The following is a 24795-nucleotide window of genomic DNA, read 5'->3' as shown; positions in this document are numbered from 1 at the left end:
CTTCTCTGATATAACATGCTTTAGTGCACAAGTTCTCGACCGGGTATTATTGCAGTGTCATGAAAGTGAACCAAGGCACTGACATGTAGTAAGACTGAGTCCCTGGCCTGATTAAAGAGTAAACAGTGTTTTCTTTTACCCGGGGTGGTCAAAGGAATGTGACTGTGACAGTATCTGGGGGTATGTTAAAGGATTTGTGAAATAGGATTCTGTAAGAAAATGATAAGTTTTTCCTTTCTCGCATTCGATAGATAATTAACTTGGCCTCTTTATTTAGTATATTTCCGATTAGTTGGTCTTGCAGGAGACTGAAGCAAGTAACTAGTTTTGGTGGAACAAGGACAAAACCAGACCAAAATAACTCAGATCTGAAAACTATCAAAGTTATTTGTGCAATGTATTAGAGTATGTTCATTTGTGGTTTTGTTTGGTTGTTTCTGTTATTAAGATACAGATTTAAGTTGTCGCCCTTAACTACTGTTTCCCTCTGTAAACCTTAGTTGTTTTATTTTAGTGGTCTGGGCTTTTTGCGCAGTGTATTCCATTTACTTGCCATTAAACCTGTTTTTGTCATTTTAAATTTTGGATTTCTTGTTCCAACATGATCTGTTCAGTTATTGTGTGACAAGATGGCGCCGCAGATGGTCGCCTTGGCGTGTTGGTGCGCATTGTTTTGTTTTCTTTTTTGCTTTAAAACGGTCTTCTGTGATGGTACCCGGAGCTCTCTCACCAGAGAAGAACTCATGAACATCAAGGCTACTACACCAGAGGAGTTATTTCCAACTTTTCTGCCTACTGCTCTGGAATTTTTGGACATTCTGGTCAAAGGTGCGCTCACCTTTGTTCACGCGGTGAAACGCCGGAAGAGAGGTAAACGGGCTGGGGTGCTGGTACGACTTTGCCAGCGTGGACTACGAACACCGTTACCTGGAATATTTCTCTCTAACGTGCGCTCACTTCCCAACAAAATTGACGAACTACAACTGCTGTTGGGGAAAAACAGGGACTTTTATTCATCGGCAGTTTTGTGCTTCACGGAGACGTGGCTGTGTGGATTAATACCGGACTCTGCGCTGCAGCTGGCAGGATTCCAGCTCTACAGAGCGGACAGAGACAAAGCAAAAGGTGGAGGAATCTGTTTTTACCTCAACAGTGGTTGGTGCAACGACGTGACAGTGATTCAGCAGCACTGTTCTCCAGACCTGGAAGCCTTCATCATAAACTGTAAGCCTTTCTATTCCCCCCGTGAGTTCGCTTCGTTCATCCTGGTCGGTGTTTACATCCCGCCGCAAGCTAACGTGCAGGTCGCACAGCACATGCTCGCCGACCAGATACTGAGTGTGGAGCGGACCAACCCGGACTCCTTAGTAATCGTCGTTGGTGACTTTAACAAAGGTAATCTGACCCACGAACTCCCCAAATATAGACAGTTTATAAAATGTCCGACCAGAGAGGACAACATTCTGGATCACTGTTACACCACCATCAGAGACGCTTATCACACCGTCCCACGTGCTGCACTGGGCCAATCCGACCACATCATGGTCCACCTGATTCCTGCATACAGGCAGAAACTAAATCTCTGCAAACCTGTTGTGAGGACGACAAGGAAGTGGAGCAGTGAGGCTGTGGAGAATCTCCAGGCGTGTTTAGGCTGCACAAACTGGGACGTGTTCAGGACTACTACCAACAGTCTGGACGAGTACACAGAGGCTGTGACTTCCTACATCAGCTTCTGTGAGGACAGCTGTGTACCATCATGCACCAGGGTGAGTTACAACAACGACAAACCCTGGTTCACAGCTAAACTCAGAAGGTTAAGACTGGATAAGGAAGAGGCCTTCAGGAGTGGGGACAAAGACATATACAGAGAGGCAAAGTACAAGTTTGGCAAGGCAGTGAAAGAGGCCAAACGACTGTACTCTGAGAAGCTCCAAAACCAGTTCTCAGCCAACGACTCTGCGTCTGTCTGGAAAGGGCTCAAGCAAATCACCAACTACAAGCCGAAAGCCCCCCACTCCATCAACGACCGACGCCTCGCCAACGACCTGAATGAGTTCTACTGCCGCTTTGAAAGACAAAGGGACAGTCCTGCAACCATCCACCACGACACCCCCCAACAGCTGCAGCCACGATCCACCACCCCCATCTCTCCAACCTCAAGAGGGGCCTTGGCACCTCCAACCCCCACCCTGAAGCTCTCCCCCACCAGCCCCCTACCCACGCCGAGGACGGCTCTTTCCATCCAGGAGAGGGACGTAAACAAAACCCCCGGAAAGCTGCTGGTCCGGATTCTGTCTCACCGGCTAGCCTAAAGCACTGCGCTGATCAGCTGTCTCCAGTCTTCACAGACATTTTTAACACCTCACTGGAGACATGTCATGTGCCTGCCTGCTTCAAGTCCTCCACCATCGTCCCTGTTCCCAAGAAGCCAAGGACCACAGGGCTTAATGACTTCAGACCCGTCGCCCTGACCTCTGTGGTGATGAAGTCCTTTGAGCGCCTTGTGCTCTCACACCTAAAAGACATCACCGACCCCCTCCTGGACCCCCTGCAGTTTGCCTACAGAGCCAACAGGTCTGTAGACGATGCAGTCAACCTAGCCCTTCACTTCATCCTCTGGCACCTGGACTCCACAGGAACCTATGCCAGGATCCTGTTTGTGGATTTCAGCTCTGCCTTCAACACCATCGTCCCAGTTCTGCTACAGGAGAAGCTCTCCCAGCTGAATGTGCCCGACTCCACCTGCAGGTGGATCACTGACTTCCTGTCTGACAGGAAGCAGTGCGTGAGGCTGGGGAAGCACGTCTCTGACTCCCTGACCATCAGCACCGGTTCCCCCCAAGGTTGTGTTCTCACTCCTCTGCTCTTCTCCCTGTACACCAACAGCTGCACCTCCAGTCACCAGTCTGTCAAGCTTCTGAAGTTTGCGGACGACACCACCCTGATCGGACTCATCTCTGATGGTGACGAATCCGCGTACAGATGGGACGTGGACCATCTGTTGGACTGGTGCAGCCAGAACAACCTTGAGCTCAACGCTCTAAAGACAGTGGAGATGGTTGTGGACTTCAGGCAGAACCCAGCCCCACCTGCCCCCATCACCCTCTGTGACTCCACAATTGACACTGTGGAATCTTTCCGCTTCCTGGGAACCATCATCTCCCAGGATCTCAAGTGGGAGCCAAACATCCGCTCCCTCATCAAGAAAGCCCAGCAGAGGATGTTCTTCCTGCGGCAGCTGAAGAAATTCAACCTGCCAAAGACTATGATGGTGCACTTCTACACAGCCATCATTGAGTCCATCCTCACCTCCTCCATCACCATCTGGTACGCCGCTGCTACAGCCAAGGATTAGGGCAGGCTGCAGCGTGTCATTTGGTCTGCTGAGAAGGTGATTGGCTGCAGTCTACTGTCGCTCCAGGAACTGTACACCTCCAGGACCCTGAAGCGGGCAGGGAAGATTCTGGCTGATCCCTCCCACCCCGGTCAGAGACTCTTTGAGACTCTCCCCTCTGGCAGGAGGCTGCGGTCCATCCGGACCAAAACCTCACGCCACAAGAACAGTTTTTTCCCATCTGCCACCAGCCTTGTTAACAAAGCCCGGAAACCACCCTGACACTCTCCCTTGCCCCCACACACTCAGCTTGGACTCCTGCTTCACTTTCACTGCCATACTTGCACAATGATCACCTGCACTGTTGTATTGCTCTTGCATCTTATACTGCTCTATACTTACTCTCACTCACTTAAAACTGTGCACATATATTTATATTATATTGTAGATATGTTTATACTGTTTAATTTGTATTGTATTGCACCGACTACGCCAAAACAAATTCCTTGTATGTCCAAAAACGTACTTGGCAATAAAGCTTTTCTGATTCTGATTCTGATTCTGATTCTAGGTTCCCTTTGTTTCTACTAATCATTCTATTCAATAGCTTTATTACTTTTCTCCTTAGCTTCCTGCTTTTTCCACTGCTTCTGCTTTTTAATTAGAGACCCCAGATTTGTATTCCAGTAATCAGCACCTCACCACTATTAAAGCCTCTTAGTTCAGTCCCGTCCTTACTGGATCCTCTCATCAAGCTCCTGATCTGATGATAATGTGGGATTATAATGTTGTGCTCCACTCAACACTCCTGTGTTTTTTGGTTTCCTGTCCTGGACTTTGTTTTTTTTTTGTTTTTTGTTTTTTGGTTTTTGGTTGTCTTCATACGAAGCCCAGGAGGGGTCATGGGGCAATTTTTTTCTTTTGCGTCCGCACGCAATACTTTTGCGTTCACTCGCCATTCCTTTGCATTCGCTCGCAATACTTTTGCGTTCCCACGCTATACTTTTTGCGTTCTCACGCAATAGTCTTTGTGTTATCTCGCAATACTTTGTGGGAGACCCATTTTTAAGATTGATTGAGTTTTATTTTGAAATCGGCCTTAAATAAAAGGATGTTCAATCAGACCACATCTGACACTTTTTTGCTAATTACTGCTGCATGATGTGTACTTTTTTTGCACGCCACTTTTGTTTTTATAGTTATTTGAACAGTTCGTCTTATCCTAAGCATTTAATCGCATTGTTGACTGCGTGTTAACTTGAATATGACAAATAAACTATACCAATGCCATATCAGTGTTGTTTGTCTTGTGAGCAGTTTGTCAAATGTGCTGCTGTTCCAAAATGCACAGCTTTCTCAAGGTGATTGACAACTTTTGCGAGCGAACGCAAAAGTATTGCGTGGGGACACAAAAGAAAAAAAATTCCCCCATGTCCCCTCCCGGGGGACATGTCTAACTTGAAATGAATTGAAGATGTGAAATACGCAACATGGCAAAATTGAGTGTCGTAAAAACCAACCTGCGATTAATTTTGCCGCTGAAAATTAGAATCTGTGAATTTGTAAAGCCTTTGCATAAACCACTGTGATGTCTTTGAAATTAGGGCTGTTTTAAGATAGCAGTGGTTCACTTTAGTCTTGGCCTCTTTCTGACTAGCTGTTAACTTCAGCCTTCAGGAGCAGTTCATCTGAATTTATACAAAATGCTTATAACCTAAATTCATAATTTCAAAAATCCTGATCTATCCCTTTTAGAAATAGCGTACTACACAGAATGCTTAAACTGAAAGCCAAGAAATGCACATCACTCAGTATTTATTTGAACTATAGGATAACAAACTAGTTATTTGAATAACTGACCAGCCTTACTTGGAGTCCTTGAATAAAATATGGTGCTTGTGCTATTAAACATCAGTCACACATTTTTCAACTTAGATGTTGATTGGTAACGATTTAGATGCGGAAGTTGATTTATTGTTCTATACTCTGTACACTACCCTACTACATGCAGCTCATGAGAAACTATGCTGCTATGTAATGTGGGTGAAAGGTTTGCTGTAGCTCATTAATAATGAGCTAGGCAGAGGCCAATTTAAAAGGTTCATGCCTTAAACGCGTCACCATATTTCAGTTGTTGTCTTACATAAAATGTGTCGCATGAAGAGTGTGTCAGTGTTATTGCAGCCATCATTATGATGTGGTCTTGCAGCTCACCCGAACTCTCATGTGAACCCATCAGTAATATGAACAGCTGCCCCCGGTGAATATATTAAGTTTAGAGTCGGGCCGGGCCCTTTGTGCGTTTGCCAAGAAAGTCTCCCGCTGCACTGTCAAGACGAGTTCCCTAGAGAAGCCAACATCAGCACAACATATTTAGGAAGATAGAAGGAAAGAAGAGGTGGCCAGCATTGGAAAATTGCCCCAGCAGCCCATACTTAACCACATGTGACATGTTTATTCAGAGATTGTGATTCAAATGCATAGAGGTCATAGGGAATGAGTCCTGGACCAGCTGTTTGCCGTTATTGTCACAGTTGTAAACTGCATCCCCCGACACCTGCACCTGCGTGTCTGGTTGGGGGCAAAAAGACCCCCCAAAACATCTGCCACATCATAAATCTCAGCACATCACAGCAAATGAGGTGCTGAGGGAGTACATTTCATGCCTTGATTTGTCAAATCTTAATATCTGCTTAATATCTGCTCTCATACTTGCATACATGTATTCATTAATTTTTTGCTCCACAGCATCATCAAAAACACATAAAATTCACATACTCAGCTGAAAATATCTTCTTACTCTTCATCCGTTTTCCTCTTTTTGACATCAAGAACCAAATCTTGGTTGAGTTTCAGAGGTTTGAGTCACGAGCATGGCGAGCATGGCAAGCATTTACATTCAACTCCTTGAGTCAATGCTAAGTCTGCAACAGGTCAAACTATGACAGACTTCATGATCCAATATTTAGCTCCATCTATCGCCCCCTTAAGTCTGGCCAATTTACCTGTCCCTCCTGATGAAAAGCTTTCCCTCAGCATGATGCTGCCGTGGTTGTTCAGGGTTATGTAAACTGTTAGCTGTTCTCCAGATGTACCATTTTGCATATAGACCGGAGAGTTCAATAATGGTCTAATCTGACCAGTCTGCATTGACTGCGGACTTTATAAAACACAGCAGACCAACACCAGCAGACGACATGACTCCACCAAATTATCATAGACGGTGGAAACTTCACATTGGACGTTAATCAACTAGGCTTATGTGCCTCTCCACTCCAATGAGTAACAGTCCAGTTCTTTTTCTCTGTAGCTCTGGTAAGATCCTTCTGACATTCTCACTGGTTCAGGAGTGGCTTGACTTGAGGAAAGCCAAATTGTAGACCATGTGTAGAATTCGTCTGTGCATAGTGGCTCTTGATGAGCTGACACCAGCCTCAGTTCACTCCTTGTGAAGCTTACCCAAATTCTTGTATGGATTTTGACTGACAACACTCTCAAAGCTGCAGGTATCCCTGCTGGTGTTGCACCTTTTCCTACCCCACTTTTCCTTTCCACTCAACTTCTATTAACATGCTTGGATACAGCACTCATAAGAGACCATTTAGAGGCTCATGAAACCTTTGCAAGTGTTTTAAGTTAAAAGTTGATTAGGATATGACACCATGAGTTACCATTTTTTTACTTTTTCACAATATTCAAATTTTCTGAGTGAGTGAATTTTTTATTCTCATTGTTTATAATCCACAATTTTCCAAATGACAAGAAATAGAGGCTTGAAATATTTCACTCTATGTTTAATGAAGCTATGTAATATGAGTTTTACTGAGATAAAACATTGAACTTTTTAAATGTGTAACTGTATTTGTGGTGTTCTCTACCTGGTCCACATAAGATAACTGTTTACTTGTTAGGTGTCTTCTAAAGACAACTGGTGGCACTGGATTTTGTTACAAAGAAGCAAAGTGAAGCCCAGATTCTTAAATGTGCACTCTAGGTGTTAGAATGAATCTAGTGGCAGCCTCCTCTGTTTAATGTTACTGTTTTAAGTTTAATGTAGATGACTTCTTTCAATCCTCTCTGAAAACAGTCATCAATGTGTTAATTGCCATTTTCAAAATAATCTTTAAACTGAAATTATCCGCTGACTCTTTACTTGAGAAACAGTTTTTTTCCTGGGTTGGGCCCCTCATTTGTGTAGCTGCTCTTTTCTTGCTGGACTGCACCACACCACTCAGCTTGTTTTTGGGTGTGTTTTTTTTTTCCTTGGGGTGAACCAGTCTCTGGATGAGAGTGCTGTGAGGTTTGAAATACACTGGAAAATTACTCTCTTCCCATCTTAGTTTCTAGGACACTCCAGGCACATATGAATTACCTGTTAACGCTCTTTTTGCCTTCGCAGAACTGGTTTGAAGGTTAAACCCTAACCCTATTTTCCATGAAATATTTGATTTCTTCCATCTTTATGGGGACCTGTTTGACTCGATACTGCAGAGTTCTGATGACAGACAGTTTATGTTCTAGTGGGAGGTATTGATCCCTGTGTTGAAGTTTATTGTAGACTGCACTATTTAGGCTTCCAAGGAGACAAAATACAAATCATGTTGCACTTTCAGATTTTTTTTATACCAAGTATACTTTTACAGTTTTTATTTGTATTCTTTCTGGTCTGCCACATTAAATCCCAATAAAATATTAAGCATGTCGTTGAAACACGACAAACAAACAAAAAAAAAAGACATCACCGTGTTTGAATATTGTTTCTAGGCACTGTAGATGGTTTTTAGTTTATTAATTCGTTTAAATTCAATCAGATATTATTATCCTGTGATCTAGACTTGGAGGCCCCTCATGAGTCTCCATGAGTGCAAACAAATCTCATTTAACGTAATTCATTAGGCGCTTGAGATCTCTGTCTCACCTGCTACTAATCCCATTGAAGACGGATTAAAAATTATGTACTTTTCATTTTGGGAATTAGGCTGCATGAGTTATTACCTGTTCAACTGTCAATTAAATGATCTTTATTGGTTATTGCACATGTACATTACAACAAAATTGTTCCTCTGCATTTAACCCATACCTTATAGGGAGGAGTGGGCTGCCATTGTGCGGCACCTGGGGAGCATTCTGGGGCAATCTGTAGGATACAAACCCAGCCCCTTGTGCCCCTCCGGAACGCAAACCTCCTGTTCTAACCACTAGGCCACCACTCCCCTGAAAAGAACAGATCGGCTCCTAAATTATTCCAGATGAGGAGTTGTGATTTGTGATCTGCTGAAAGGAATTATTTTTTATTAGGAATTTCTACTTGAGCTTGCCACTTGAATAATTCCATATAATTTATATTACAAATGTATTTAATATTTTTTTTAAAGTCTTGTTAATGAATCACTATGAAATGTAAAAGAATATTCTCAGGACCTTCAGCTTTATTCCAGGAGTGATCAACAATAACCTACATTTTAATGGAATGCAAGTAGGTATATACATGTCTGACCAGTCTTTACCTTGCAGAGTAATATTCTTAGGACTCAAGATAATTTTAGGTAATTTTGTGAATGCTGAAGGCATTGAGATCCTGTTTCTCTTTATTCTTTATTATTCCGTCTTCTTATTATTCTGGTTGCTTCCGTACACTTTTTGATTCGCTACTCCTCCTGCATACTTTGTGCTATTTCAATCGTTCAACTTTCACATTATTCAGCCCTTTCAGGACATTCCGACTATGACTTTTGGTATTTATAACTTATATACTTTTTAAAATATTCAGCTTTTTATGGTTTTTTGCTCCCATTGAAATGAATGGGAAACCTCAAAAATTCTGCTAAAACTTCACTGTTTTTGCCATTTAACTACTTCCGTATACTTTCAGCTAGAAACACCATTCAACTTTTAAAATGCTTTCACAACCTTCTGCTATTACTGTTTAATTCAACTTTTTGATATCTTTTACAGTTTTTCTACAATTTGTATTCAAACTTTATTACAATTTGTTCAGATTTTTAGTTTTATAATGTAATCCAATGACGGAATTCTTCTGTTGCTAGAGTGTACACTGTATATTTTTTAATAACCTGAAAAAGAACGAACAAACTATCTTCACTCGCTCAATTTTCACTCTACCTATACAAATTATACATCAAAATGTAGGATGCTCTTTTGCGATTAAGAAAATGTCACTCTCATTGATGTGGGACAAACAGTTTTCTGGCAACAAGCCCCAAAGCAATGCAAAGTCAACACACCCTGTATAGGAAATCTATAGGAATTTCGGAAAAAATCTGAGCAAAAAATCCGTAAACTCACATTTTCGAATCGCCGCCTCTCATAAACGATTCGAGGTAGAGACAAGAGCCTTGCGGAGATTTATCTTCAGACTTTGCTGGCGCTCACAGTGAAGGAATTGTTTTGATACCTTTTATTGTTTTGTCATAAAAAAGGTTTGTTTAGGAGTACCAAATCTGTCCTTCCCAAAATCGCTTAAAATTGAAAAACTTCTAAATTATCCACTCTTCTACACTGTCATATCTCCTACACGGATTTATGTAGACACACCAAAATCTCCAGGATTGTTCACCGATAAAATGTGTTTAAGAGTGTGACTAGCGGCTGAGGACGGATCAGAGAAGTTACAGGAGTTGCTCAACTCCTCCGCTCCCCCAACCCATCGACCCTTGCCACCTGTCCATGTTGGGAAAACATGTGGTTCAGGGATCAACAAGTATAATCTGAAGATCCATATTGTCTCATCTCACCAAAGTGTAGTTCCAGTTTAAGCTCTTACAGCTGGACAAACACCATGTTTATGTTTGGTGAGGTAGGGCATGAAAGGCCTTTTCCTGGCAAGAAAGGAAGCATCTAATGTTTGTTATAGAGAGCCAAAGCCCACTCTCCTCACTGTGTGTGATGGCGACAAACTTGGGTTTTAGTCTAGCCTTGTTTGTAACAGTTCCAGCTGTTTTAAACTTTTTAATACTTTTTCCAACCGCAGATATGGACAAATTTCAATTATGCACATGTATTAGTGTGAATGCCTTCCCTCAGTCAGCTTGGCTAGCCCCCAAGCCCCCTAAATATTTGTGAGTTGCAACCCAGGCAGCGATGATTGATGTATTTCACTGTGCAGATGCGTTTCTACAGGGCTAATTCATTAATGACATGGATTAATACTTGGCAGACACCAGAAAACTTTAATTACAACTCAGCTAACATCAAAAGCAAATGCATTAAAATAGCAGGAAGAAAGAGATTTGTCAAGCGTTACATAGGGAAGCAATATTTCAGCTTGATGCATGGGGCCGACTTTTTGGCCTCCCCAGTCTGATGGCGTGGGTATTAGTTCTACCCCTACAGCAGAAAAGCTCAAGCAAATTCCACCCTGTTCCGTTTTTTGAAATGCACTGGCAGGAAGAGCCGAATAAATGACACATAGCTACTATGGGAAAATGTAGATTAAGATTGATGGCAGAGGCAATAAACTGCTGGATTATTTGTTCTCTACTGAGCAGTATCTCATGGATTTGTGTTGTCCTTGCCCTTAAGTACCTAAGAGCCCTGTTTAGCACAGCTTTACAGAGTTAAGACATTTTTCCTAGCGCAGATGGTGTCTTTATTTAGTTACCTGGGATGTACTACAACTCTTCTTCTTTTCATTTGATTAATTTGATTACTTTGTTTGCAGTTGAAACACCCTTTTGAGGTTTTATCACAGACTACCAAGCATGTGCAGTTCATAATAATCAGTCTATAATGTGAGGACAGTGAGTTGCTGAACTCATTTGGATTTAGCACATGCTACAGGGAGCAAATCCAGCGCCTGAAAAGCCTGCTCTGAGTTTCAGTGGCATCCTATCTGTTACAGTGGTATTGTAGAGCACAGTGGAGCGGCTGTGATACTGCTGTTGTAACATGTGGTGCCAGACCCTCTGTTAGTCTTCATCGGCCTCAGAGGCCAGTCCTTATCTTTTAACAACATGCCTCTCAGCCATGCACTGGCATACAAATGAAAGAGTCACTTAGGGGCTGCTCTCCTTCTCCCCTCTCTGTCTCATCACCCCTCCCCTCAACCTCTCACTGTCACAATAATCCTCTTTAGTGCTGGAAACACATTGCTGTTGCTCCAAGATATTTTGAGTAAATGGTGTCCTAATGCAAATACATCAGATACTATAATAGCTCAGCTCACGCCACGGCTGCAGTCTGTGCTCCATTTTTAACACGCCATAGAAAGGCTGAAGAAAAACTTTGAATGCCGCACTGTGATTTATAAACCAGCCATGTGTCTCCACTCAGTTTGCTTGTAACTCAATTATAGAGTAGCTGCTCACACAAATGGCATTAACATGCCATTGTTAAAGTTTAATGTGGCACTTAATGCAATCTACCCTCTTCCAATTCAAGTGGGCAGAACTCAGATTGAGTAACCAGTGAGATGAAAAGTGGGCTTGGTTAACAGTAATGAAGTATGGCTTGCAGTAAAAATTTATTAGGATTTTCTACCTGCCCAGCAAACACTGAATGGTTTGTGTCAGCTATGTTTACATTGTCTTGTGGGATACAGCATCATCCATTGGCTTGAAAACGCACACAATATCACTTTTGATACATTTTGTCTTCTAACCTCTATGCATGTTTTGGGGATTTTATGATTGTTAGTATAAAGTCTTATAGCCCGAAGTCATTTACACTTTTATAAAGAATAAAATTTAGGTATGTTGCAAATTGGCGTATTGCTATAGCAGTAAATAAACAAACTTTCCTGTCTCTGATAAATAGACTATTTTATTAATGCAGGGCCTTGAAACCAAATTATAACACGTATTTCTATACAATCCATTCTGGTCCATCATCACAGTATATAGCTCAATACTGTAAAATCTGGACTAGACGTATGTCTCACTCTGACAGCAAGATGGCGGTACAGTACTGTCAATACAATCCTTGGTACGTGTTGACTATACATCAATAGGTTCCTTGGCTACATTTAGATAGTATGAAGTTTTAAGATGAATTTGCGACTATAGTAAAAAGGGGGTTAAACAGTCCCATTTGCAGTTTGCCACAAGCCTTGCAGGGGATGCAACAAACATGGGGAAGAATGTTCACTGGTCAGATGAACTAATGCTTCTGTTCCACTGACAGTTCCGGCTCTGCATGGCTCTACTCCACTTGTCCTCCCTCTACTTTGCACCTCACATCCTGCTGTGTTTCCATTGACTCACTGACAGTTGGAGTTTACCTGCACTACCTTAGCGAAAAACTAATTTCTCTTCGTCCCTTGGCCAATCAGTGAACAGCAGTCAGTTCACATCACATTACAGCCCTGCTCAGCCCCGATGGTACCTGCTCCTGAGCAGGGACAAAGAAAGCCAGTACCGGGCAGGAAAAACCATTAATGGAACTGCTCGCAAAACAGGCTGACTATTGGAGCTGGCCCAAGTAGATTAGCGGAAAAGGGGCATAGGACTTCACATCAGCCTAAAAACACCATTCCAAGGTGAAACATTGTGTTAACGGCATCATGCTATGGGGATGCTTTTCTTAGTCAGGGGCCTGAGAGCCCAGAATAGTTGATTGGAAGATGTATAGAGCTAAATATAGGCTGATCCTGGCAGAACATGTGTTGAGAGCTAAAACAGACCTGGGATTATAGTGGAGGTTCACCTTCCAAAAGGACTGTAACCCTAAACATACGGCCAGAGCTAGAATGAGAATTTCTATAGAAAGAATGTAAGTGATTAAAAGTCCAGACATAAATCGAACTGAGAATCTATGTCAAGATTAAAGGACTGGTGTTCACAAAAATGTGACTTTGTGTTAATGAATCACAATAATATTCCCCAAAAGATATTAAGAAATGAGGGGGCAGCAACATCAAAAAATATTTTGCAAGGCACAGTGTGTAAGAATAAATGCATTCATCCCTTTTAAATTAAGAATTCAACATATGCATATAGGTGTTTTGGGTGCAATCCATTTGTACTCCAGAGTCAGGGTACCCAAGGTTTCCCACATGAAAGTGGAACATTGTTAGGTTGGGTGTGATGTCATTCTCACATCGTCGCTGTCTGGCAACAACCTTGTATCTCTAGTTTTAAGTATTTTTTGTTTTCTTGTTGGAAAACAATTATCTCTATTGATCACCCTTTACATGTATCTGGGACTTCATAGATACATCTGCAATGACAAGTCCCAAAAAGAGCATGTGGCTTTGACCAAATAGTATGTAATTATCTTTCGAAGCAATAATTTTTTTTTTTTGACAGATTTTTGTCTGACAGAAAAAATATAAGATTGAGTGGATTGAGCTCAGAACTAGCAGTAAAACTTGTTTTGGAGGCTTGAAGACCGTTTTTATATTATCTTTGGTATCACATTACTAGGGTACTTTATTGAAGTTGGGTTACATGGAGGAATTGTAAACAGCCACTGTTTACCTATCATTTTATTGCTTATTTAAGATGGCAGAAATACTGTTTAAGCAATTACCTTATCACCCTAAACTTAGATCATTTTTAACCTTTGTATTTGGTAATACACTGACTGTTTATAACAGCTCTAAAACAACCCCAGTTCAATAAAACCAGGTTATTCCAACAGTGGTGCAACAAAGGTATGTGAAACAGCAAACAGAGCCCAGATGTTGTGTGGTTCTTTAAGGTTTCCTTTTGTTTTTACCAGTCTTGAATATAATATGAAACGTTTGCAAGTGGTGATTAAACTCACTTCAACATAGATATCAGAGGTTAACTGAGTGTGTCAGACTAAAGGATCGTCAATTCCTTACATGGTGGCTGTGTAAGTCAATGACACACTTATAGGATAATTGACATTTAAGGTGCTAACAACAATACAGAAAGTAAGTTAAACTATAAATCCCACCAAACTAAAAAAAAGTTCGTTCGTTCGTCCGTCGTCTTCCGCTTATCCAGGACCGGGTCGCGGGGGCAGCAGACTCAGCAGAGACGCCCAGACGTCCCTCTCTCCAGACACCTCCTCCAGCTCCTCCAGGGGGAGCACAAGGCGGTCCCAGGCCAGCCGAGAGACATAGTCCCTCCAGCGTGTCCTGGGCCGTCCCCTGGGCCTCCTCCCGGTGGGACGTGCCTGGAACACCTCCCGAGGAAGGCGTCCAGGAGGCATCCGGTATAGATGCCCGAGCCACCTCAACTGGCTCCTCTCGATGTGGAGGAGCAGCGGCTCTAATCTGAGCTCCTCCCGGATGGCCGAGCTCCTCACCCTATCTCTAAGGGAGTGCCCGGCCACCCTACGGAGGAAGCTCATTTCAGCCGCTTGTATCCGTGATCTCGTTCTTTCGGTCATGACCCAAAGTTCATGGCCATAGGTGAGGGTAGGAACGTAGACCGACCAGTAAATTGAGAGCTTTGCTTTTCGGCTCAGCTCTCTCTTCACCACAATGGACCGGCACAGCGCCCCCATTACTGTGGCAGCCGCACCGAACCGTCTGTCGATCTCCCGCTCCATTCTTCCCTCACTCGTGAACAAGACCCCAAGATACTTAAACTCCTCCACTTGAGGCAGGAACTCCCCTCCAACCTGAAGAGGACAAGCCACCCTTTTCCGGTCGAGTACCATGGCCTCGGACTTGGAGGAGCTGATCCTCATCCCAGCCTCTTCACACTCGGCTGCGAACCGCCACAGCGCATGCTGTAGGTCTTGGCTAGAGGGGGCCAGCAGGACCACGTCATCCGCAAAAAGAAGAGACGAAATCCACTGGTCCCCAAACCAGACCCCCTCCGGCCCTTGGCTGCGTCTAGAAATCCTGTCCATAAAAGTTATGAACAGGACCGGCGACAAAGGGCAGCCCTGCCGGAGTCCAACATGCACTGGGAACAGGTCCGACTTAGTGCCGGCAATGCGGACCAAACTCCTGCTCCGCTCGTACAGGGACCGGATGGCCCCTAATAAAGGGCCCCCGATTCCATACTCCTGGAGCACCCCCCACAGGGCATCGCGAGGGACACAGTCGAATGCCTTCTCCAGGTCCACAAAACACATGTGAACTGGTTGGGCAAACTCCCATGAACCCTCGAGCACCCTGTAGAGGGTATAGAGCTGGTCCAGTGTTCCACGGCTGGGACGAAAACCACACTGTTCCTCCTGAAGCCGAGGTTCGACTATCGGTCGGACTTTCCTCTCCAATACCCTGGCGTAGGCCTTACCAGGGAGGCTGAGGAGTGTGATCCCCCTGTAGTTGGAACACACCCTCCGGTCCCCCTTCTTATAAAGGGGGACCACCACCCCAGTCTGCCAGTCCAGAGGCACTGTCCCCGACCGCCACGCAATGTTGAAGAGGCGTGTCAACCATGACAGCCCTACAACATCCAGACACTTGAGGTACTCAGGGCGGATCTCATCCACTCCCGAAGCCTTGCCACCGCGGAGCTTTTTAACCACCTCGGTGACTTCAGCCTGGGTGATGAAAGAGTCCAACCCCAAGTCCCCAGCCTCTGTTTCCACCACGGAATGCGTGATGGCAGGATTGAGGAGATCCTCGAAGTACTCCTTCCACCGCCCGATAATGTCCTCAGTCGAGGTCAGCAGTCTCCTGCCCCCACTATAAACAGTGTTGGCAAAGCACTGCTTCCCCCTCCTGAGGCGCCGGACGGTTTGCCAGAATCGCTTCGAGGCCAACCGGTAGTCCTTCTCCATGGCCTCACCGAACTCTTCCCAGGCCCGAGTTTTTGCCTCTGCCACAGCCCGGGCCGCAGCACGCTTGGCCTCACGGTACCCGTCAGCCGCCTCAGGAGTCCCACAAGCCAACCACAGCCGATAGGACTCCTTCTTCAGCTTAACAGCATCCCTTACTGCCGGTGTCCACCACCGGGTTCTGGGATTGCCGCAACGACAGGCACCGCAGACCTTACGGCTGCAGCTATGGGCAGCAGCATCGACAATAGATGCAGAGAACATGGTCCACTCGGACTCAATGTCTCCAACATCCCCCGGGATCTGGTCGAAGCTCTCCCGGAGGTGGGAGTTGAAAACATCCCTGGCCGAGGGCTCCGCCAGGCGTTCCCAGCAGACCCTCACTATGCGCTTGGGCCTGCGAAGTCTGTCTGGCTTTCTCCTCCTCCAGCGGATCCAACTCACCACCAGGTGATGATCAGTGGACAGCTCAGCCCCTCTCTTCACCCGAGTGTCCTAAACATGCGGCCGAAGGTCTGATGATACGACAACAAAGTCAATCATCGACCTCCTGCCTAGGGTGTCCTGGTGCCAAGTGCATTGATGGACACCCTTATGTTTGAACATGGTGTTCGTTATGGACAATCCGTGACTAGCACAGAAGTCCAATAACAAAACACCACTCGGATTCAGATCGGGGAGGCCATTCCTCCCGATCACACCTCTCCAGGTGTCACTGTCGTTCCCCACGTGGGCGTTGAAGTCCCCCAGCAGAATAATGGATTCCCCGGGAGGGGCACTATCCAGCACCCCTGACAGGGACGCCAAGAAGGCAGGGTACTCTGCACTACCACTCGGCCCGTAGGCTGAAATGATAGTCAGAGACCTCTCCCCAACCCGAAGGCGCAGGGATACAACCCTCTCATCCACTGGGGTAAACCCCAACACGAGACGGCTGAGCTGGGGGGCAACAAGCAAACCCACACCAGCCCGCCGCCTCTCCCCGTGGGCCACTCCAGAGTAGAAGAGAGTCCAACCCCTCTCAAGGAGATGGGTTCCAGAGCCCACGCTGTGCGTGGAGGCGAGCCCGACTATTTCTAGTCGATATCTCTCGACCTCCCGCACAAGCTCAGGCTCCTTCCCCCCCAGCGAGGTGACATTCCACGTCCCTAGAGCCAGCCTAAGCATCCGGGGATCGGGCCGCTGAGGTCTCCACCTTCGTCCGCCACCCAATCCTCTTTGCACATGTCCCTCACGGTTCCCCCTGCAGGTGGTGGGCCCACTGGGGGATCTAAAAAAAAGTAAGCCTTGTAAATGGCAGTGAATATGTAGAAAACAGAAAAAATTTTAAATACTATTGTTATGTAACAGTTTAGCTCAATTGGTGATGTTTACCAGCTGGAATCTACTCAGATACCAGTGTGGATGGTTTTGTCTGCTTGAAGTACCAAATTTCTTGCAAATGTGATGATAAAATCTTTCATCTCTTAATGGTATCTAAAATCATGTCAGAATTCTAAATGTGGACTGGGCAAAACCAGGATTGGCCTAATGTAGAATATATTGTTGATACTCAGAGAATGGACACCACTGTTGCTAAAGTTGGCTACTCATCTTATTTTCAAGAGCATATTGCATATACAGGTCCTTCTCAAAATATTAGCATATTGTGATAAAGTTCATTATTTTCCATAATGTCATGATGAAAATTTAACATTCATATATTTTAGATTCATTGCACACTAACTGAAATATGTCAGGTCTTTTATTGTCTTAATACGGATGATTTTGGCATACAGCTCATGAAAACCCAAAATTCCTATCTCACAAAATTAGCATATCATTAAAAGGGTCTCTAAACGAGCTATGAACCTAATCATCTGAATCAACTAGTTAACTCTAAACACCTGCAAAAGATTCCTGGGGCCTTTAAAACTCCCATCCAGGGTTCATCACTCAAAACCCCAATCATGGGTTAGACTGCCGACCTAACTGCTGTCCAGAAGGCCACTATTGACACCCTCAAGCAAGAGGGTAAGACACAGAAAGAAATTTCTGAACGAATAGGCTGTTCCCAGAGTGCTGTATCAAGGCACCTCAGTGGGAAGTCTGTGGGAAGGAAAAAGTGTGGCAGAAAACGCTGCACAACGAGAAGAGGTGACCGGACCCTGAGGAAGATTGTGGAGAAGGGCCGATTCCAGACCTTGGGGGACCTGCGGAAGCAGTGGACTGAGTCTGGAGTAGAAACATCCAGAGCCACCGTGCACAGGTGTGTGCAGGAAATGGGCTACAGGTGCCGCATTCCCCAGACCTGGGCTATAGAGAAGCAGCACTGGACTGTTGCTCAGTGGTCCAAAGTATTTTTTCGGATGAAAGCAAATTCTGCATGTCATTCGGAAATCAAGGTGCCAGAGTCTGGAGGAAGACTGGGGAGAAGGAAATGCCGAAATGCCAGAAGTCCAGTGTCAAGTACCCACAGTCAGTGATGGTCCGGGGTGCCGTGTCAGCTGCTGGTGTTGGTCCACCGTGTTTTATCAAGGGCAGGGTCAATGCAGCTAGCTATCAGGAGATTTTGGAGCACTTCATGCTTCCATCTGCTGAAAAGCTTTTTGGAGATGAAGATTTCATTTTTCAGCACGACCTGGCACCTGCTCACGGTGCCAAAACCACTGGTAAATGGTTTACTGACCATGGTATCACTGTGCTCAATTGGCCTGCCAACTCTCCTGACCTGAACCCCATAGAGAATCTGTGGGATATTGTGAAGAGAACGTTGAGAGACTCAAGACTCAACACTCTGGATGAGCTAAAGGCCACTATCGAAGCATCCTGGGCCTCCATAAGAGCCTCAGCAGTGCCACAGGCTGATTGCCTCCATGCCACGCCGCATTGAAGCAGTAATTTCTGCAAAAGGATTCCCGACCAAGTATTGAGTGCATAACTGTACATGATTATTTGAAGGTTGACGTTTTTTGTATTAAAAACACTTTTCTTTTATTGGTCGGATGAAATATGCTAATTTTGTGAGATAGGAATTTTGGGTTTTCATGAGCTGTATGCCACAATCATCCGTATTAAGACAATAAAAGACCTGAAATATTTCAGTTAGTGTGCAATGAATCTAAAATATATGAATGTTAAATTTTCATCATGACATTATGGAAAATAATGAATTATCACAATATGCTAATATTTTGAGAAGGACCTGTAGACATTCACAAATATTATGTGGTTGAGGGGACACTCAGGGACAATGACTTAAAAACCACTCAGGAACTCAAACCTCACACAGTCAAATAAATACATAGCAACAGCTAAATACCAGAATATGGTCGGTACTGTTTTTCTGGCATCAATAAACACTTTCTACCATTAGTTTATGCCTTCTACTTGTAAAGACTGTAAATGTTTAAAAGTAAATGTAACTAATTTTAGGTGTTAGTCTGTGTGTTTAAAATATAAGTAATATGCATTTTACTCAGCAGCTGTTAATCTTCAACTACCTCCTTAATGGTTGAAATTTCCTTGGGCAATTATTTCGCAGCGTTGTTCTCTTCTTCCTAGATCTTTGGACTGTTGCTTGTTATGGAATAAATTTTAGCCAGTAGCAGTATATATATATTTTTTTCATTTATGAGTTGTATCATGTAATGATCCAGATTTGTTAATGTCTGACACCCAACTATGAAGATGTGTGCTTGCACCTCTGTGGCTGTTGATGTGACACCCAGACTAAACTCGTAAACCTAGATGCGCACATGAAAGCGGGCGGAGGATGTTTGCCGCCTTAATCCCCGCTCCTGTCCTTGTGTCAAAGTGTCCTTGAGAAAGACAGCAAACCTCAATAACCTGAGGTTTCTGCAGTGCTGTGCATGGCAGCTTGCCACCAAACACAGTAAGTGTCAGTGAATGAATAAATGAAATGCAAATCTAAATGCTCCTTGTGTAAGAGCCCTATAAAAATACATTGCAGTTACCACATTAAATCTTTTCCCTTATGAAGCTTTCAGCTTATTTCTTTATAGAATAAATTTCTCAGGATCTCACTTGTGTGGAGCAACATGATTTTAAATCAGTTCCATGGTACATGACTATAAATCACTGAAATAATGTAAAATGTCAAGATTAAGTAGTAAAGTCCCCCCAGATTTGTAGTGCTTTGTAAAAGTATTTACACCCCTTAAATCTTTTTCTCATTTTGTCACAGTGCAGCCACAAACTTTAATCTACTTTATTGTAATTTCAAGTGACAGACCAACATAAAATGGTCCATTTGTACAAATGAAAATACATGGTGTAACAGATTTTACAGATTAAAATGCATTTATATTTAACCGCCCTGAGTCAATAATTTGTAAAATCAAACCTTGCTCCAGTTGCATTATTGCAATTTCAGGTGTTTTGGAGTATGTTGCCACCAGCTTTTCACATTTATAGATCTTTTACCCATTCCTTGCAAAACAGGTCAAGCTAAGTCAGATTGGATGGAGAGTGTTTATGAACAATAATTAAAGGGCTGCCACAGTTTTTCAATTTAGGTCTGACTTTGACTGTCCCACTGGTAGAATGGCAACCAGTCTTACATATAAATATGCTTTGGCTGAATGTTTACGGTTATTGTCCTGCTGGAAGTTGATCCTCCGTCCAACAGGTTTACCTCCAGGATTATCCTTAGCTTCACCCATCTTCCCATCAACTCTGACCAACTTCTCTGTCCATTCTGAAGAAACGTATCCCCACAGCAATATGCTGACATCATTATATATCATCAAAGGAAAGATGTGTTCAGGGTGATGGGCAATTCTACTTTCCGACAGAAAGGATTTTCTGTAGGTCAGCAAGTTCAGTTTCAGTAAAATCTGACCAGAGTAACCATACTCCTACATACTCCTTGTGGCTTTTTTTTATATGACAGCTTTCTTCTTGCCACTGTTTTATAAAACGTCCAGATTTGTGGATTGCACAACTAATCGCTGTCCTGTCTAGTGGTTCTCCCACCTGATCTCTGCAGCTCCTCTGGAGTTACTACAAGAGTTTTTGGCTGCTTCTCTGATTAATCCTTGCTCAGCCAATCACAATAGGTGGACAGCCATGTCTTGGTGGTTTTGAAGTTGTGCCATGCACTTTTCTTTTGCAGTTGAAGGCATGAGGAGTGCTCTATGAGATTTTCAAAGCTTGGCATAAAAAGCATGTTTTATAATGTGACCTACTGTTCACTAATGCTCCCTAACAAACATGTTCTACATTCTTCATATTTTTATCTTTAAAAAATTGGTAAAAGGCATTTATCCTTTCCCTTCCACTTTATAGTTATGCACTAAGTTGTGTTGGTCTGTAAAAAATTCCAGTTAAAATAAGTTGAAACTTGTGGTTGTAATGTGACAAACTGTAAAAAAAAAACAAGAGGAATGAATACAAGGAAGGAACTGTTGTAACAAGTATGTTATAGAAATGGAGTACCAAAAGGTTACCACAAATATAAAAGAGAAAGATATTTTGTATTGTTTTTCCTTCCATTAAACATTTTCTCTTAATGATGGTATCATTAGATGAAACATAAAAAGTTTGTGCTGTGACAATACAAATCATTTTGGTATATTACAGAGACATTGCTTGCTGCACAGAAATGTATTACTGCAGGTATGAAAGAGTCACATTTGATTAGTTTTTTTTTCTGCTGCTGTGGGAAATTGATTTCATCACATCCAATTTAAAATCAAATAAAAGCAGGCATTTTGAAGATGTAAAGACATTACCTTTGTTGCAGGACCCCTACTGGATTCTTAGCGATGACCTGATGCTAGGACCACAGACTTGAAATAGCGTCACATTAAAGCTGAGATGAAGGTTCCTGATATAAGTTGCTCAGGTTGGTGGACTGATTTCAGCCCACACAGCTCATTATTTTTAATTAGCCCCACCTTTTCAGCTTAACTATTTTATGACAGAGTGTCATTAAGCACCGAATGCTCACTTTTAAACGCAATCATATCTTTGATGTTGAGTTTAACTCATCAACTTATGTAAGTCTGCAGCCAAGAGGAACTGACTTTATACTTTGCTAATTTCTTTGTAAAGTTCGCTTTCACTTATTATCTGGTGAGACTCAAAACTTCATACGTTGTCATCGTCTGTCTCACAGGTTTATTTGTGTTACTTAGTGGAATTAACTTTGCATGTAAGGCTAAGATAAAGAAGCAGAAAAACATGAGCTGTAGAAACCTGAAGTTACTGTTTAATTTTTCTTTAGTGGCTTGATTCCACACTTACAGAAACCTAACTTTTTTCTGGCAGGGCCGAGGCAACCGCACAGTGTACTTTTTCAAGGCTTGCCGGTCGATTGTAAGAGATTTTATGTGTAGGCTTTTCATTTGTTTATTTACCAAACACTGGAGCATAAGACAATGAAACTTTTATTATATCACTAATTTATGTATTATTGTCTATTATAAGCCAATATTAACGCACTATCCTCACCAACACCAAACAAACACACTATAGAATAATAATCGGCCTAGTGTTTTGCTACTGGGCACAACTCAATAATGATTAGGTCCCTATTTTTAAAGCAATGGCTCATGTTTTTTTTTTTATAATGCTGATTGTCTAACTTGCTGTACTGTATAGCTGTGCTGCAGTGCTAACACTGTTTTATAAAATAGGATTCATTTTAGTTGTTAAGTTATTGATCATTTCTGGCCACTGTAATATTTATTGCCTCAGTGGGAGGCATCTCCCTATGGTAATGGTTTTTACATGTTTTTGTTTTAATGGAGTTTAGACAAAAATTCAATCTGGAAGACTCACCTCCACCACTGGCTCCATACTATGACTCCATCATGCATCTCCGCTCCAACCAATCAAGTCTGCATTCCTCCTCAGCCAATCACCCTTCAAGGTTTCGCTTTTGAGGACCTCCAACCATGGATTTCCGTGCTCTCCCGCCGAGCTTTGACCCTCCTCCACCCCATCGCCACCATCTGGCTTCCTAGCTCCTTCCAACTCCCTTATTATTGGGCCTCAACTCCAACACCAGTATCGGATCCCGGGGGGGGAAGACATCTCTAATCCTAATCCTAAATCATCAATTCAACCTCATGTCATTCATAGCATTCATGTCTTCCTCCCGGTCCAAGCACCAAAGAAATAAACATCTGCTATTTAACTTCTCTTATCGGCATCTTTGTGTCCTTATTGTGAGTCTTTACAAGATTGAAATGGTCAATATGTATTCAACATTGGCTCCAATTATAAAATTTTATACCCAAGCCTTTATAATTTTGTCTGGAAAACGTAGTTAAAAAACAAAATACACCGATAGTAACAGGACCTTACTTTTTATACTGCTTCTATGATGCCTATCATTCAGTATTCACAGTCACACTTGTTTATTCCAGGCTGCACAAGGTACTGTATAATAGAGCTGACTGTAAAACAGATTGAAACAAGATGCTTTTTGAAGTAAAGAACCAACACCAGACATGCTTTTAACAAAAACAGAGGCATTTTAATTATACATGCATTTACATTTCTGACATGAGACAACAAATTGAACCTTTTTTCAGTTTGGTATTTTGTAGCATTAGAAATTTTAACATCAGATATAACTGCCTAACTTACATCTGTCCTTCTCTATGTAAAGGTCACATGTAAACTGCTTTGCAGAACAGCTTCTTAAACTTAACGTACCTTAAGCTGATTTCAGACATGGGATGTGGAAAATTAATGACTTTGGTTTAAACAACATGCATATGGTCACATTTATGGTGATGTTATTCACAGCCTCATTCAAAGTATCTTATGATGGAGCTGTCATACAAAACATTAAATATTCGCTGTCCGTTTCAAACTGAACAGCGGTCAAGATGTACCATTAAAGTCAGTACAGAAGCAGACCTTTTAAGGAATGGGTCAAACAGCCCATTTTGGGTATAGCCTTGCAAACATCATCTGGTGGCAAAGCTGACAGCGCAGACTGCCAGGAGGTTGCGACTTCTGTTGTTTCAGTATATCTTGTGAAGATCTTTTGTGGAGATCGGAATTACCATCCATCCAACTTTCTGCACTTAGCATCTATGTCACTAACCGAACAAGGAGAGCAGAATGGTAGAGTCTGAAAGCAAGTTATTGTTTAACAGGCTGATGCACAGCTGAACATTATTGTAGAAGTAGTATTTCCAGATAAATATCCCGTGACCTTCAGAAATGCCTTAAAGTAACAATTCCACTGGATAATGTGCAGTTAAAATGGTATATGGAACGTGCATTTGATCTAGGTTCTATTTCTGCCAATAGTTGTGGAAAATAGGTTAATTTTTCTCCTTGACTGAAGCGGCAGTATAAAAGGCAACAGCTTTCTTGTTGATGTAATAAAAAGCTCAAAAAAAGGACGTATACGAAAGTATACCCCAGCCTTTATTTAGCTAACTCTCGTCTGTCAAATACAGACCCGTCCAGCTTTAACCATGTTTAAGACAACATGGTTCAAATAAAGGTTTGATCCACAGCAAAGGGTTAGGTTTTCAAACAAACAAAAACAATCCCTGATGGATTTTAATTTAAAAACCCTAAACAATAACAAAACCCGGCTTCACAAACTAGCCACCCAGTAAGATGGCCAAGAAGAGGTTTAGGCTTTTTCCTCAGTAGCAGACTCTGTAAAGAGAGCAGTCATATTTCCTCTCCAGTTTAAACAAATATATTTCTCAGAAACTGTTGCAACAACTCTCCCTACATCTGGGTTCCACACACTTCACTTTTAGAGGATTAAAGATAAAAGAGTGGATTCAAATACTTTCATTTGGCAAATGCAT

The 24795-nt window shown here is 42.9% G+C and overlaps 1 protein-coding gene across 3 annotated transcripts in view; it reads left to right on the top strand.

Moving 5' to 3' along the window:
- Positions 1-24795, top strand: part of khdrbs3 (KH domain containing, RNA binding, signal transduction associated 3) — a 205915-nt gene that overhangs the window by 124851 nt on the left and 56269 nt on the right. The gene's annotated exons all lie outside the window — the stretch shown is intronic.

The sequence above is a fragment of the Girardinichthys multiradiatus genome, chromosome 13 (genome assembly GCF_021462225.1).
Source record: "Girardinichthys multiradiatus isolate DD_20200921_A chromosome 13, DD_fGirMul_XY1, whole genome shotgun sequence".
In the NCBI taxonomy this organism is placed as follows: domain Eukaryota; kingdom Metazoa; phylum Chordata; class Actinopteri; order Cyprinodontiformes; family Goodeidae; genus Girardinichthys; species Girardinichthys multiradiatus.
Note: the sequence above shows the minus strand (reverse complement) of the source record. Positions and strands in the feature narration are given on the sequence as shown.